Source organism: Caloenas nicobarica, chromosome 16, assembly GCF_036013445.1.
Source record: "Caloenas nicobarica isolate bCalNic1 chromosome 16, bCalNic1.hap1, whole genome shotgun sequence".
Lineage (NCBI taxonomy): Eukaryota > Metazoa > Chordata > Aves > Columbiformes > Columbidae > Caloenas > Caloenas nicobarica.
Genome location: NC_088260.1, coordinates 1,024,222 through 1,039,729, shown reverse-complemented (window position 1 = coordinate 1,039,729; position 15,508 = coordinate 1,024,222).

Below are 15,508 nucleotides of genomic sequence, written 5' to 3'. Positions count from 1 at the left end.
AACAAAACCAAAACCACTGCGAGCACAACTGCTGGGCTTACCCATACCCAACACTCAAACAGCCAGGGTATGCGGACAGGGAACTGGCCTCACAACGAGATGTGGGCACATTTACGTATTCACGAGACACGGTCCAAGAGGACTTGCAGTCTGCAACCCAACTGCCAGAGACCTTTTAAGACCATAAAGACAAGCTCAATATCTAGAAGAATGAAGTCACCATTATTATGGGAGGACTTAGTCTGTCATAGGCCTGTTTTAATCCAGGCGGTGTTATACCTGTGTCAATTTACGCCGACTGTCATCAGTCCAAGCCCGTTACTATGGCATGATCCATTTGCAGAAATTCTCAACCAAAAAGTTGCTCCATCACTGGTGGTTCTGGAGCTGCCTTGTCTGCGCTGTGCCCTACAGATGTGTGGTTACACTGGTCCCTCACGTTCCAGATGTGCTGGCACATCAGGCCCCCGTGAGCTCAGTGCTACTGTGGCTGGTGGGCGAGGTGGCCCCTACTCATGCTTTTGGTTTATTAGGGCAAGTAAGGCCCAGCACTTCCCCCGCTGTTGGAGATACAGTCACGTATGGGCTTTAACTTCCACATGGAGCACTGACTTCCACTTAAGACAGAACTATCCTGATAACAGCTGGACATACACTGAAATCAGGCTGGTTTGGAGGCTCTAAAGTGGCACCCCTACCAATGCTCCCCCCTTGCTCTCCCCACTTCCTCAGGTTTTCTAGTTCATTCTCTTTTGCCTAAAAATTATTCCTTGCATTTCCTTTTAAAAATCTACCCGATGCATTAGTTTTTCTATCTTCTTCCATCTCTGTTTATTGGTTTCAGTTCATACGCTCTTGTTTCTAATTCGCTCCCACATAGCTTCAGCTCCATCCACCTTCCCCATCCGCTATTTTACATTTCAATCATGTCCTCTTTTTATCTCCTGTCTTCTAATGAATTCAAGACTAATTTTCTTAACCTCTCCACATGGCTTTAAACCATTGAGACCTTTTATCCTACTAGTTGCTGTCTCCTGCACCTTTCCTAATTCTTCAATATGCTTTCTGTAATAAGAACAAACCGCTAGAGGTAAAAGCCTCTTTTCTGGCAAGTGGAAAGAGATTTATTAGAAAGAACAGAAGAATGCTAATAGCAGCCCCATTTTCTGTCTGCCTATGACAGACACAGACACCCATTTACAAGCTGGGTAGATCCCGAAGAATCACTCCTGCAGCAGCGGCAAATGGGAGCCCCTAATCTGTAGGGATTCTGTCAGCTCCCACTGCACGCACTGCGGCTGCTCTCGGCCAGGTCACAGAACAGGACAAATCTAACGCCCACAGCGATGAGTTTAAAGGAATTTCAGCGTTTTTGCACAGTGCAGGTGCCGTACAGGCTGCGGTAGAACCAGTTCCTTTCAACAGGTTTACCAGTCTGTCACAGGTCTATCAGCCTCCTCATCTATCTCCTGGCAGTACAATATCACTGCAAATTCACATGAGAGCGCATGGACAGAAAGGATTCAGCATCTGTGCCACCTGTAGAGCAGTCTAAAGGTTCATCCATGCCTAAAATAACTGCCCTGAGCAACACACAGTGGACACTCCAAGTGTAGTTACTGCAATGTCATCATTCATGGGTGGGTGAAAAACAAAGTTTGCAGAAACTTCTTAGAGACTTGTTCAGACATCTTCAACCCACCGAGCTAAGACGATATGAAGGAGGCACAAAGCATTTTCCTCCTCTTCTTCATTAACCCAGGGAAACACACTACGGTACCACACTGCCAGTTACCATCCCGTTAATCCTCCAAGTAGAAGCAGCAGTGTCTCTAGAGCAGAAAACCCTCTAACCTCTTGAAACAAAGTCTGAAACAAACATCTTAATGACTTTGACCCTTCTAAATTACCCAAGCACTTAAGTTCAGCTCCTAATTCCCCATCTAATTCCTAACTTGTAAAAGCCTAAAGTAGATTAGCAATGCTAAATTGTAACCAAACTTAAGATTCAAATCTGGATCTGAGCTTGGCTACTTTTGGTAGAAAGGTCTGGAGCAGTTTGAAGCTCCATGAAAAATATTTGCAGTAACAGTAACCCATGTTGCAAGACTATTTTATTATTATTATTATTATTATTATATGGCAACATTATAAACAGAGAAAATACAGTAATTACTTAAGTCATTAGAAGATTTTTTTTCTCTTTCATCTTTGCTTCCAACTGTTCCATGTTTGATCTCAAAACTTCAGTCAGGCCTGCCAAAGATCGTGAATTTTGTCTGGCGCTTGTGCATTTGCCAATTCAGCCACTGAATTCTGTCCCACTAGGGAAGTGTCATTCAGGGAAAACGGCAGCACATGAAGCTCTGCTGAAAAATACTCAAATTCGTATTCCCACTTAAAGAAATTAGTATACAGCCTATTACTAAAAGTGGTGAGGCTCTAGGAATTGGAATGCTCATTTTGTGGCAATCCAAAGGTGTAGATGGTTTCCACGGAGCAAAGCCAGTTTCCCAGTTCGGGAGCTGCTTTCAGAGGCTTCTCCCTCCCGTGCCCGTTAGCCCAGCAGGGCAGAGCGAGCAGATGGCTGAGGCCAAAATGAGAAGCAACCCTGAAAACACAACCTTGCAGGAATATTTTGGATGGTTTGGGTTTTTTTGTTTTCATTTTACTCACGCTTTTAAAAACTTTGGTGTTTATCCTACTGAGCAATAAGCAGTCCCAGCTGCATTTTCAGCGGCTCCCTTTGGTGAAGTACGTCCTCTGGTATAATACAAGGATATGAAATGAAACATTCGGGATTTCTCCCAAAGTAATTGAACCCATTACATTTCATGAGATTTCTACATTTCATTTAGCTTGAAATAAAACAAAGATTATATGTCTTTCCTGAGTCTATGGAGTGAAAAACCAAATGTACCTTTAACAGAGCTGCAAAAAATTAGTCTCTTCTTATTAAATCATACTTAACAAATTATAGCAGTGACACAAGTTAATTGCAAAGTTATCTGGAGGATGGTGGAGTTATTATTAGGCACTCTGTAATTAGGAACAGAGCATGATTTCTAACAGCTACCAAAGCTATTGCATCACAAGGAATTTTTCCTGTGGAACGACGAGCGGTTGCCTGTTACGCTCCGGCGCATTGCGGGCAGAGCCCAGGTACGCTACTGCTGGTAACAGGTGCCTCAGTTGCAGAGACACTCGCTGCGCTAGGAGGATGGACCCTGTTCAAAAACTTTGTGGTGGAAGGAAAGTGAGAGACAGATGTTGGCACAGTGAAGAGAGAAGCGAGCAGCACTTTTTAGTGTAAATCCTGTTTCCATTCAGGGTGAGCAGTTAACCAGAGGCCACAGTACAAAGTACTGAGATGCCATTGCCAACTGCATCCCCCCCACGCATCCCGATGGGACAGCAAACACTGCACATCATGTCTCTGGTCTTGAGATGGCCGTGGTCAACCACATGGGAAAAATGAGAAAAGAAGCAGAGATTTAAAGCCCGAGAAAGAACTTTAGCAGCAAGTCACTGGCTACAGGTAAGCAGAGACCTGGTAAAGTGACAGGTGTAGAAAAAGGGAGAACTGCAGCCTGGAAGATGATAAATGCAAAAGAGAAAACCACTGAAGCCTGGAGAGCAAGAGGTGAAAACTGGATACGCAGGAGGCAGATGCTGTGACACCTTTAGAGACAGGATAAGGAAGGAGAACAACATCAAATCTGAGATTTTCTTATCACTAAAGGACTGGGACTCTGTGGAGGCTTCTCTGGACTTTCCTCCAAGGAGGATCAGAAATGCACTGAAGCACCTACACATTTGGATGATCGAGATTACTTCAGGCTAAAAAAGAGGAATATGTATTGCCCAGGAATGCCAAAAAATTCCCAGTGCCCCTTCGCTGACCTCAAGTGCCAGGCTGCAACCATTAGTATATGAATATGGATAAAAGTAAAAATACTGAATCGGGTTTAAATGGGCAAACTTCTCTCAAGGAAAGTACCAGAAGTATCTGGTGTCTGCTCAGCACAGTCCCACGATTTCTTCTGAATCTCCTGGTGCTTTCTGCTTGGATAACAGAGAAACTGCTGATAAGAGCCCTGCATCAGTGTGGGGTGATAACAGCCCCTGGAAGATTTAATGCTGCGTTTCAGCAACAGCCCACAAAGCATTCAGTGAAACTTCCTCGTTAAGCTGCTTTACAACAAATCAGTGCTAAACAGTAATTGTAATTTGCTTTTCAAGAACACCCATTTCTCAGAAGAGTATAAAAGTTCAAGATGAACATCAGCTAAGCCAAGTTTTGCACTTCAGTCCCTTTGTTTTTCAGATTTGAACCATCCCAATTACCTTCCTTATACACCTCTGACATTCATGAGATCTATAGCCAATGTGTTCTGTGCCTGTTGGCAGGAGTGCAGCATTATCCACACTACCAGATACCACTTTCTGTAATAACTCAGGGTGAGGGGAAGGTGCAAGCAAGGCAGCCCGACCTATCTGCAAAGAAAGATAATGGATTTTCCTCTTCTATGCTGAAAAAAAAGTTGGTTTTTTTTCCCCACACGCATCTAAAAAGGGGAGACGAAGGTCTCATTTTAGGCTCTGTACTCTGCAAGGGTATGGAGGACAATCTCAGAGGCATGAAGGGGAGAGCGTGAAGGGATTTAAAAAAAAAAAAAAAAAAAGGAGAAAAAACAAATTATGATAGTGAGCTCTTTCTGTCCAGTTCTGTCACTTGCTGTCACAGCCAGCCATACCTCCCCCTGTGTTTCTGGGATCACATCTCATTAAGCTGGGGTTCATGCATGCCCAGGGTAATCAGTGCTCCGCAGAGGCTCCAAGGGGTACACAGCACAGGTCACCATTTTAAGAAAGGAGGAATTTGGAAGCCTATATCTGAAACAGATGAGGACAGTCTTTCCCAGTGCTCACAATTGAGTGACGCCCTTGCATCTCTTTTTCCACCAAACAGACGCCCCCAGGAACCGTGTCCCAGGGCTCCCGTCTGCAAAGCGGACCTGGCCAGATCCATCCCTGACTCAGGCTCTGCCAACGGGGTCCTGCACATTCCCTGTAGAAATGAGGGATCATTTGCCCTTGGGACTAGTTTCATTAATGGCCAAATCTTGATTTAGCTGTGACTTTCTGGGAGAGGGATCTGGGCCATTTACCCAGCATGAAAACAGGGAGCGCTGCCCTGCTGGAAAACTGCAGCTTATAAAAGATAAGTGCAGCTACACGGGTAGTTGAAAAATGAGAGCTGGATGGTAGATTCCCGTTTTAGAAAAGACTCTCTGGGGAGCACTTTAGTGGAAAAACCATATGCCCTCCTTTTGTATCAAATTCTTGCCAATCTTGAGTGTCAGAAAAGGGAGCTGCAGAGGTGTAATTCTTGCACCAACAAATACAGCATTGTAGAAATGTAAATATAGCTGCAGTGCATGCAGGGACAATGGGATCAAAAAGTGGCACTGAAAAAAAGGATTGTTAATTGGATCTGAACAGCATTTGCAGTTAGCAGCTAATCAACATGCCAGATAATCAACACCATCATTGCTACGTTCATTATCAGTGGCAATTTCTCACTTTGGACAAGGGAACTTACTTTTGCCAGTGTCACCTTCCAGTCCTACTGTGCTCGGAGATTAGTGCTGTGAACTTCCTGTTTCCAAAATATAAACCATATGCTTCATCCTCTTCTGTCCATTTTTCCCTTCTCCATTTGTGCCTTAACTAACTTTGTAGGGAAAGTGTCTACTGATGCATTAGGCTTATTCTCAGTGCACATCCAGTCAGCCCTTTCTACAGATGTTTGTCATTTAAATATGTATGCCTCATTTTCAAAGTGTAATTGTAAGAACTTTGCAGCAATAACAATTTTCAGGACACTTGTATGCAAAGAAAATGGACTGCTGCTTACTGCAAATAAATGATAGTCAACCCAGTCAGCTGTTTCTAGAAAAACTTGACTTCTCTCTTTATTAGCTCCAGTATCTGCTTATAAAAGGAATAAGCCAATGAATTCTACTTAGGAAAAAAAAGCAGGAGGGGGATAGGGGTTTTTTTTGGCACTGACTTTCTGATCACTAGAAAATAAGTGTTGCAGAAATGATCCACACCACGCCGAGTATTTTAACATAATGGGCATCCTCTAATTTGTACTGCGGACAATTTCATCTCTAGGGCATTAAAAGCTAAATTGCATAGTAAGATAGCAGAAGGCAGGAGATCGCAGAGGAGTTTAAGATCTGTTTAGGTTGTGTCTACTGCAATGGAGCAGCATTTTTCACTCCTGCTGAATACTTGTCATCCATTAAATCTGCTTAGGAGGTTAGTCCAACATTTCACACACACTCCATCTGGTTTCACAGAATACCACATCCCTTGGTGACTAGTAAATCCAAGGAAATCAAATAGTGAATAGACTACTTTGCCTCAAACAGCGTGGAAACACGAGTAATGATGAGTTACATCCATTTCAGTTTACCCTCTGCAGTGCATGCAAAGTGGGAATGAGTAGTTTATGATGCAAGAATTGAAATGATGCATTTGTAGTTCCCCTGTAACAGCTCAAAGACACTTTTACCTTTACCCAGGAATTGTAATTCCCTCGTGTATCAATCTCAGGGCAGCTCACTGAGAATTCTCTCTTAGCATTTGGCCCTGTAATAAGCACAGCTGCATAAGCCAAGTAGTGGGGAACATGCCGCCAAGGAGGTAACGAATAGGTCATACTATATTTTAATTATGGAGAAGAGAACAAGGTATTCTGATAGATGATGGCAGCCTGCATTGATGGTTTCTTTGATGGAAGCCTGTCTGGGTGAATGAAGTGTCTTTCAGCACAGCGAAAATAATGAGCTCCCTGGTGTAGGCTCAGCTATTTCTGAGAAACCATTTTCTTTCTGCTCCACAGTTATCAGCCAAACTGCACCAATCCTTTCAAATATGGCTCAGGGTAAGAAAGAATAGCTGGAAATGCACAGCAGTCCAGCCTATCATTATGGATAACGAAACAAACTGTGCCGAGCAGCACTTACGCCTCTGACTTAGAAATGCCACCATTTCATCAACAAGGCAGCGAAGGCAGCACGGATCTCAAATGCCGACAGGATTCACCCCCTGGCATCACCTTCGTTAACAGCCAGATTCACCCAACACCTTCCCCCAGATGTCGCCGCCCTGAGCCCCTGCCATGGGAGCCGGCTCCGTCAGGGCACCTTCAGGCGAGTCCTTATGCTTTAATACAGGTTTTCCTGCTGGATTCCAAGTCTGTCGCCGCAGCTCAGCGCTCAGCCCCAGTTGCAGCCTTACACAGCTCATTTGGAACGCCCTTCCCTCCAGGGACCAGCAAGCCCTTCTACCTCACAAGAAGGTTCTCAACAGGTCCCTTAAACCGTGCAACAGGACATCAAGTATTTTATATGACACATAGCATCATTTATCCACAGCTACATTTCCCACAGATGCCAGTGTTAAGGAGATATAATTTCTAGTTACTTTTAGCTAGGAGAGTTCAGCATTTGTTGTCCTAAAAATCAGATTTCTCCATCAATAGGCCCAATATAATCCAGAGAAAAGGTGATTGTGTTGTACACCGGGGAAAAACAAACTAACGCCAACGCCAGGACAAGTGTTTCCGAACAAACAGCAAATTTATAAGCAGAGAGGATGAGAAATGATTAAGCATTGAAATGAATACTGACCATAATAAAACAGGTTAATAAAATGAACATCACATTCTAATCATGAGAAGGAAATAATTTCTAGCAATAGCATAGCCTCACTTAAACACTACAAAGAAAATGTGGTAAATTAACAAAGGCAAAAATTGGAAAACAGAAGAAATATTTTCCTGGAGAAAATAGGAGGGTTTGCCCCCCATTCCACACCCTTAAATATAATGTACTCCCTGAATTGTTCTGTGCCTAATTCTCCTCTAGAATGAATCAGCATTGTTGTAGCAACTTCAAAAGCAGCAGAAGTAAAAACCAAAGACCTGATGCTGAAACTTCAGGGGAGGGAAAAAAAAAAAAAAAAAGGTCTTCTCTACTATCATTAATCTTTCATGAGCCATCTCTGATTCCTGCAAATTTATTCGTTATTTGAAAGTATTTCCCAAATAGTCAGCATGAATCATTTCCAGACTTTGGGCAGTTCACTAAACCATCCATTTGAGCAGCACGCAATTCAAGATATGCGCTTTTGTAGCACATTTCTGCTCCTGCTTTGCCACTGGAAACGTTTCGGCAGGGATATAACGCCAAGGAGCCGGGCAGCGCACACCCAGCGCGGGCTGCTGTGGGTCAGGAGATGGAGAGCACTCTTCAGGGCAACCAGACACAAAGATTAATTCCTTGTAACCTGCAAATATCGTTAGCTAATTATTCATGAACATAACTGAGAGGGATGTGGTGAATTCAGTTGCATCTTTCAGTCAAGCCAGAACCCATTTCTGAAGGCCTTGGTATGTGAATCACTGAGTAAAGCATATTAGTTTGAATTATGAGAAAAGGTAAGATTAGATTATAAAATTCTTAATTAACTATAAATCTCTTTCACGATTCTCCACTTCTAACGTAACGAAGTCTAAAAAGAGACAGCAGCTCCTCCTGCCCTGCACAGAAACCAGGAGGTGTCCAAGTTACCGAATGAACCCCACTTCCCACGGGGCAAAACTTGCTCATATATTTCAAAAAAAGGAAGGAGGAGACAGTGTACAGGCCTGCCTTCAGCTGCTGCTCAAAGATGTGTGCATTTATTTATTTCAAGGAAAACCTCCTGTAGACCCTGCCCTCTACAGATCATCCTATGGACAATATCTTCGAAATCGCTACTTGGCCTGAATATTTCTAACCAAGTCAACCTAAGGTATCGTTCACTAAAAACAATTAAAATTTGGAGAAAGTACTACGTACCTCTAACAGAAGCATTAGAATGCCTCAGCTCCAGGTACTGCCATTCACAGTTACCGTCACAGAATCACAGAATGTCAGGGGCCGGAAGGGACCTCGAAAGACCATCCAGTCTAATCCCTGAGCTGCCACTTCAAGAGGAACATTGCTCCTTTAACCACAGCCACGGCACCTCAGGAATCCTGCTCCTCCAGCTGCATTTTGGCACAAGAGCCTTCCCAAACAGCAGAGAAATCACCAGGGTCTCTTTGCTGGTCAACATTTGGTCCAACCTCAGTTTGGACGGAAGGAAATTGGCATTTTACTGAGTAAGCCTGTGAGGATAGATATTACATGTGCTGGGGAACTCATCCACGCAGGGTCCTGTAGTTCTTGCAAATACCCCTTCTCACTCACCCTGTGCAGGGGAAGAATTTCATTGTATTCAAAAGAGATCAAAACCCACATGCAAACCTGAATTCTTACGCTCAGTTGAGACCATTCACCTTCCTGATGACCCAAGTCACTCCGGCTCGATGGATCGCAATCCCCACCGTGGGCAGAACGGATTGACCTCAAGTACAGCCACGACTCGAGCATGTCAAAGACCCGCCGTAGGACACGAAGCAGTATAGACAGCTGACGTCTCCGTGCCCGTCATTTCCAACACTTTGCGCAGGCATCGGTTGGAGTTTGTGGCATCTGACAGCTGGAGAATAAAACCGACCGTGCGCGTCCCAGCACCACAGGGGAGGGGCGCTGACAAATCAGCCTGGACTGTCTTGAATTAGAATGGACTGATTCTTTCTCTACGATACTGAGCACAGCATCAGAAATTCAGGCTGTACATCCTGAAATAGAATTGGAAGTAAATATGAACTGGGTTCCCAGGGGCCCCAGTAGTTTACATACTTGGACTTTGTTACTTTGGAGGAACAAAGTGTGGCTCATGCAGCTGATGCAGCTGTTGCTCAGTAAATTCAATGGCACAACTGACACCCAATGCATTAGCATTTATAATGTGACCAAGCCAATCTAGAGGGAGGATCTGCTGAAATCGGATTGGGATCCTGAGCACTAAGTGACTCCACACAGTGCAAGAGAGACGCAGGTAACAAGAGAGAGTGGCCCGGTGATCCTCTGCCACGTCACGCTGAGACACAGGGACATGGCTGCTGTTCACAAATAACCTGCGTGTAAGACGTGTGCTGCCCGCTCCGCCTGGGCATGTTCTGGTTTTGCTGTGCAGGATCCCATCCCTACTTTGCTTCCTCAGCCCTCTGGCTGTGCTGAGCCACAGCACGACGGGAGAACTGCAGGCTGAGGAGCACAGGCTCTCAAAGCACAGCTTCCACCGGCTCTGCAGGGACCAGGCATTGCTATTCGGGGCAATCAGGACTTCAGAAATATTTTCTTTCATTTTCTGAAAGGAAAACTTTGCTTTTTAACTAGCGTGTTTTCAATCTTCTCTATGGAGAAGAACAGCTGTGCTCAGACCTTTGCCTTTCTCTAGCCAAGGATTCCTCTGACCCAGAGCTGCAGCATCAAAGCAGCCATGGAAAGATTTTGAAAGGTAATGCTGTACTTTTTAAGCCTTGCAACACACTGAGAAGGAGGCAGGTCACCTTTGCTATATCCATCACCAGCAAGAGCGATGTTCCCTGGAAGGGAGGCAATTCTGCTGGCAATTGCAGACTCCTATGTCTGTGTATCTATTTCTAAAACAGCTACAATGCAGATGCCAGAATGACACTTGTTTGGAGCAGTCACCGTACTATAAAACTTGCTTTGCTGATGGGAAAGCAAGCCACTCCCTAGCTGCACGCAATGTAAGTTGAAGAGTTTCCCCGATCACCACTGGCCCCTGCTCTTCGCCATCATACAACGGCACTGCTGCCAGCGTTGGTCCCGACTGCTGCATGAGTTGCAAAGCAAAGGAGAACTGACCCATTAACTTGATTTTTTTCTTACTTATAGCAACCTGATCCTGGCTCCCACCACGCTTGTTGAACCATTCCCTTCAAGCTCAAATCTGCAGGTATAATTCCTATGGAGCTTTATCAATAGCCATTAGCTTCCTTCTACGTGTTTCTAAGCTTCCAAATTACTCCTAGGCAACAGGATTAATCACTATTTCTTGCCCTAAAACAAAAACAATATCATTCATGTCACTTTGCAAATGCTTCAGCTGGCCCCAGCTCCACTCCTTCACTCTTCCTGAGCTGAATCCTTTAAAAGTTGTTGACTGTGACTATAGAACTCCTGGCACAGGACCCAATTTCTTCTTTACAGTGTTAAAGTCTGTCCCACTGCCAGCCCCCCTTTCCACATACTCATAAATAAAGGAGCTACTAAAAGCTTTTTCAACCTGTTATCACTACATTGGGTGTTCCACACAGAAAAAAAAACTTGAGCAGCTATAACTCACTCTCCTTTATTTAATATGTATCAATGCCAACCAATATCTGTTGGACCTAATGATTGAATACTGACATGCATATTTTTCCAGCCCACTTCTCCTGTGGCAATAATGCTTGACCAAGATTGATGACTCTAATACCAAAGCAGGCAGTTTGTTTGTTTCTTCTATAGGCTTCATTTTTCAAACAGCCTCAGACTCCCCTTCCTTCCCTCAAAGAAAAAAAGAATGGAAAATTGTGATAACTACGGAGATACCTATACGAGTTCAGTTGCTGTTTCCTCAGGCCACCAACCACAAAGGTCAGGATCACTAATGCGCTAACTTGGTTTATTCCAGCATAATTCCCATGGGTTTATATCAGTATAAAACTGGTCTGTCACAGTGACACGTGCAGCTCCCTGGGTGAGGGATTCAGTTACTGGTGTGGGACAAAACCTGAGCAGGTCTGATCAGATCACAACAGGCACATCTCGCACGTACTTACCAAGTGCCCACACAAGATTCAAGGCAGTTCTCAAGAAAAAGAGTGTCAGCGGCACAAACAAAAAGAACAAAACAGACTGCACGTGCAAGGCATGGTTTTCCTTCCACGCTGTCTTTAGGAGTCAGCAGTAGATCCCAAGGACACCTGAGAACATGAAGAAAGCGCTGACATGCAAAGCTGAGCTCAGAGCCATTTTACAGCAGGCAGCAAGACACAGTGTGTGTGACTCAAAAATAAGACAGTTAAAGTTTGTCTTGCCTAAGGGGAATCCACTGGGAGCAAAGTACACTGCTGTATGCTACAGATCGCAATTACCTAGAAAAAGAACAGAGGAAATGGGAGAAAGCTTTAAAATCAGAACTCAATGGTGTATTTTGGTCTCTAAGGAGAAACCTAGCAGTGTTGCATTTGTAGATCAACTTCTCTGTATTTTATCAAGAGCAGTTTGGACCTGGCCTAGTACTTAGTTTTGTTGTTGTATCACTTAAGTTTTTACATGCTTTTTACAAAGGAGTCATCTAGGTCTTAGGGTACATTTAAAAAATGAAGACACAGGTCTTGCTCCTTGGTGGCATAGCAGACCCATACAAGAGAGATGCTCAGGGGTTGGACACAGGAATGTATCTGCTTTTCTTGAATCCTACCCATGGCAAAACCAGCTTTCATGTCCCACCGGTATGACAAGAAGGTCACCGTGACCAAAGCGAACTGAATTTAAAAGAAAAGAAAACAAAACAAAACAGGGGTCTGTCTTCCGTGAGCCTCTTAATGCTGCACAGCAAATGCACAGGCTCAGAAACCAGCTGCCTCTTTCTCAGCTACCAAGGCAGAATTTCTGGTGAGCAATAAGCAGAAATAGCCTCTCTAAAGTTTCCTGAGCCCCACTTATACGAGCTCTTAGAAAGCAGCAGCACTTGTACTTCAGAGCCAAAGACAAAAAGCAATTGCAGAGATGAGTCCCCAGAGGGATCTTTGCTCATCCTTAGCCTGGAGAACTTCTTGCCAGTCTATTACACTGTTCGCAATTTGAAACAACGTGTGATATATAGGAAAGGTTAAACAGGACTGATCAGTAGTAGAAAGCGCATTTTACACTGAATTAGGTAAGGGTAAACAGGAGCCAGCTGCTGTGTTATACGGGAGATCTGTACCATAGTGATCACATACTCTTCTTGCAAATCCTCTTCGGAATGAAGCATCACCACACTTACGTGCCTGAAAAAGCTCACAAAATATCACAATGACATGTGTCTTCTAATAAAGATCCATTTGAGTTCTGAAGAGACAAACAAGAGATTTCATTCATTCTTGATGACCTTGAGCTATGACTCTCAGCCATACATCCCTGATAACATCACTGCCACGCTTCATTCAGCCCACTGATTCTATCCCCTCTCTTTACTTCAGTTCCATCAATATTTGCTGGATAGTCCTCGAACAGCTCACAATCCTGTAAAGATTACACCTTAGACAAAGGCAAATGATAAAATCTGGATGAGTGCAAGGACAGTTTTTGGGAGGTAGTCACGGCCCCAGGCCTGACACTTACAGGCACAGTTCCCCTCCGGAAACTGTTTCATGGTTAAAGTTGTCTGTGAGATACGCAGGATACAGCACAAATTCCAGGGTCCTGAGATGCCTCACTGTTAATTTGGCAAAATAACCTCTGATATATTCTAACCCATCTCCAATGCGGTTCAACAGATTTACTCTCTGTACGATATGGCAGCTGGTGACATGTCATCGGGAACTGTCACTTACAGAGTAACTGGCCTCTTGGAGGTCCTTTCCAGTGATGTTACTATTCTTGGGATATTTTCTAAAAGCCCTTGCTAAATTATCTATATCCTCTACTGCAGCTGAACAATAATTGATTTTTCTGTTCTTTCTAAGCACTGTCCCATTGCCAACATACATTTCTCATTTAAGTTCCTGGAGCATTTTGTTGCCTCTCCAGCTTAATCTTGCCTTTCTATAAACCTACTTTATGAGCCTGCCCATCTGTTTCCGAGGGATGTGTATACATGTTCGGTACGTGCAGCTCTATATACGGCTGTTACGCAGACAGGTGTATGTCTGCCCACTGCACAGCACGTACCCGCAGCCTGTCAGGAGCTGCCGTGACAACGCTGTAAAATGAGATTCTGAAACTGCTTCGCTGCTGATCCTGCTCCCCACTTAATACCTGTGACCATGATGAATTATGTTGGACATCGTGGCTTCTCCTCACTGAATCATAGACTGCAACACAACATCTCTCCCTGGCGTTACACGGCATGTTTTGGAATGACGAGTTCTTTGTGTGCGTTGTGCCTCCATTTTTGGCACATTACTATTCTGGGTGTTATGCTGATAATAAAGCAGATTGTTAGCATCACGTTCTTCTTTATCTGTTTGCCAATAGCATGTAACATCAAAGTATTGCTGAGTGAGGAATCTTATTGCACTGCCCAACCCTCCTGCTTAATATTAGTGCCTTGGGGAAAAGCATGTCACACAAATAAAGGTCAGTGCTGACTGGATTTGGTCTTGAATATCATGAATCCTCCTACCCCTTAAAAAAAAAAAAAAAAAAAAAATCCATAACAGTAATTAAGAGCCTCATATTTAAAAGAGAACATACACGAGGCTCTTCTATCAGAGAAGCATTGCTCATAACCACCCCAACACCACAATCAGGGTGCACACACCGTGCTCCCAGCTCCTTCATTTTGGCTGCATGCTAAGGGTTAAAACACATCCACAGATTTTGCGTCTTTTTCTGCCCTTTGGTGATTTTCCATAATTGAATGTGTGTTTCTCTTCTTCGGTCCCCAGCTGAGAATTTCACCTCACTAAGCTCCTGCTATTGGAGAGACCTATGACCTCCAGTGTGCCTTTGGGCTCTCCTGCTCTTTTCCTACAGCACAGCATAGATGTAGCTTGTGATTTTTACTGCACATCCTAAATACGTACAGGGAAGTATTTTGTGCTTTACAACTACATGAAGCCATGTAGGATGCACTTTTCCAGGCACCGCATTTTCCTCCACCTCTATCACTTTCCAAACTTGTCTTTCTAGAAGTTGAAAGACTCTCAGCTGGAATAAACAGCTGGAAAACAAAAATACTCCTTCTGGGAATTTGCAAACCAACATATTTTTCAAGCAAGTGAGTATTTCTGTCCCTGCAGAAGAAACACTGCCCAGAATCACTAGCAAATATCATTCAGTCGTCAGGGAAACACACACAGCAGCTCAAAAGAGTCCATGTCCTTTGCGGACGGGTCGTGTTCCCACTTCACCAGATCTAAGCACAGGAAGGTTCCATGCCAGTGAACGCTCTATATCTTGACACCTTCCAACAAGTACTTGTAGAAAGATCTCCAGAGCTGAGGCTGGATCATTAAATACAGCATGGCGTTCAGGTACTTGAGGCTATTTAAGTTCAAGTATTCCGCGCTTCAAAACAAAACTAAAAAGGGCAAGATCCCATCTGTGCCTGGTACTCCAGGCAAGTGTTCTTAGGGAACCATTTCAGGACCCACCTACACTTTTTCTTTTTTTTTTAATTAAAGTCAACACTTAAAGAAAAGTAGAGAAGGAACTTCCAGCCAAAGTGCCTTTATTTCGCTACAAGGCACATTTTCCAGACGCTTTCTGCTGCTACCACTGCCAGGTGCCACGAGCCACGTGCCAGGTTGGCGGCCAGGCCACGTGTCCCCAAGAAG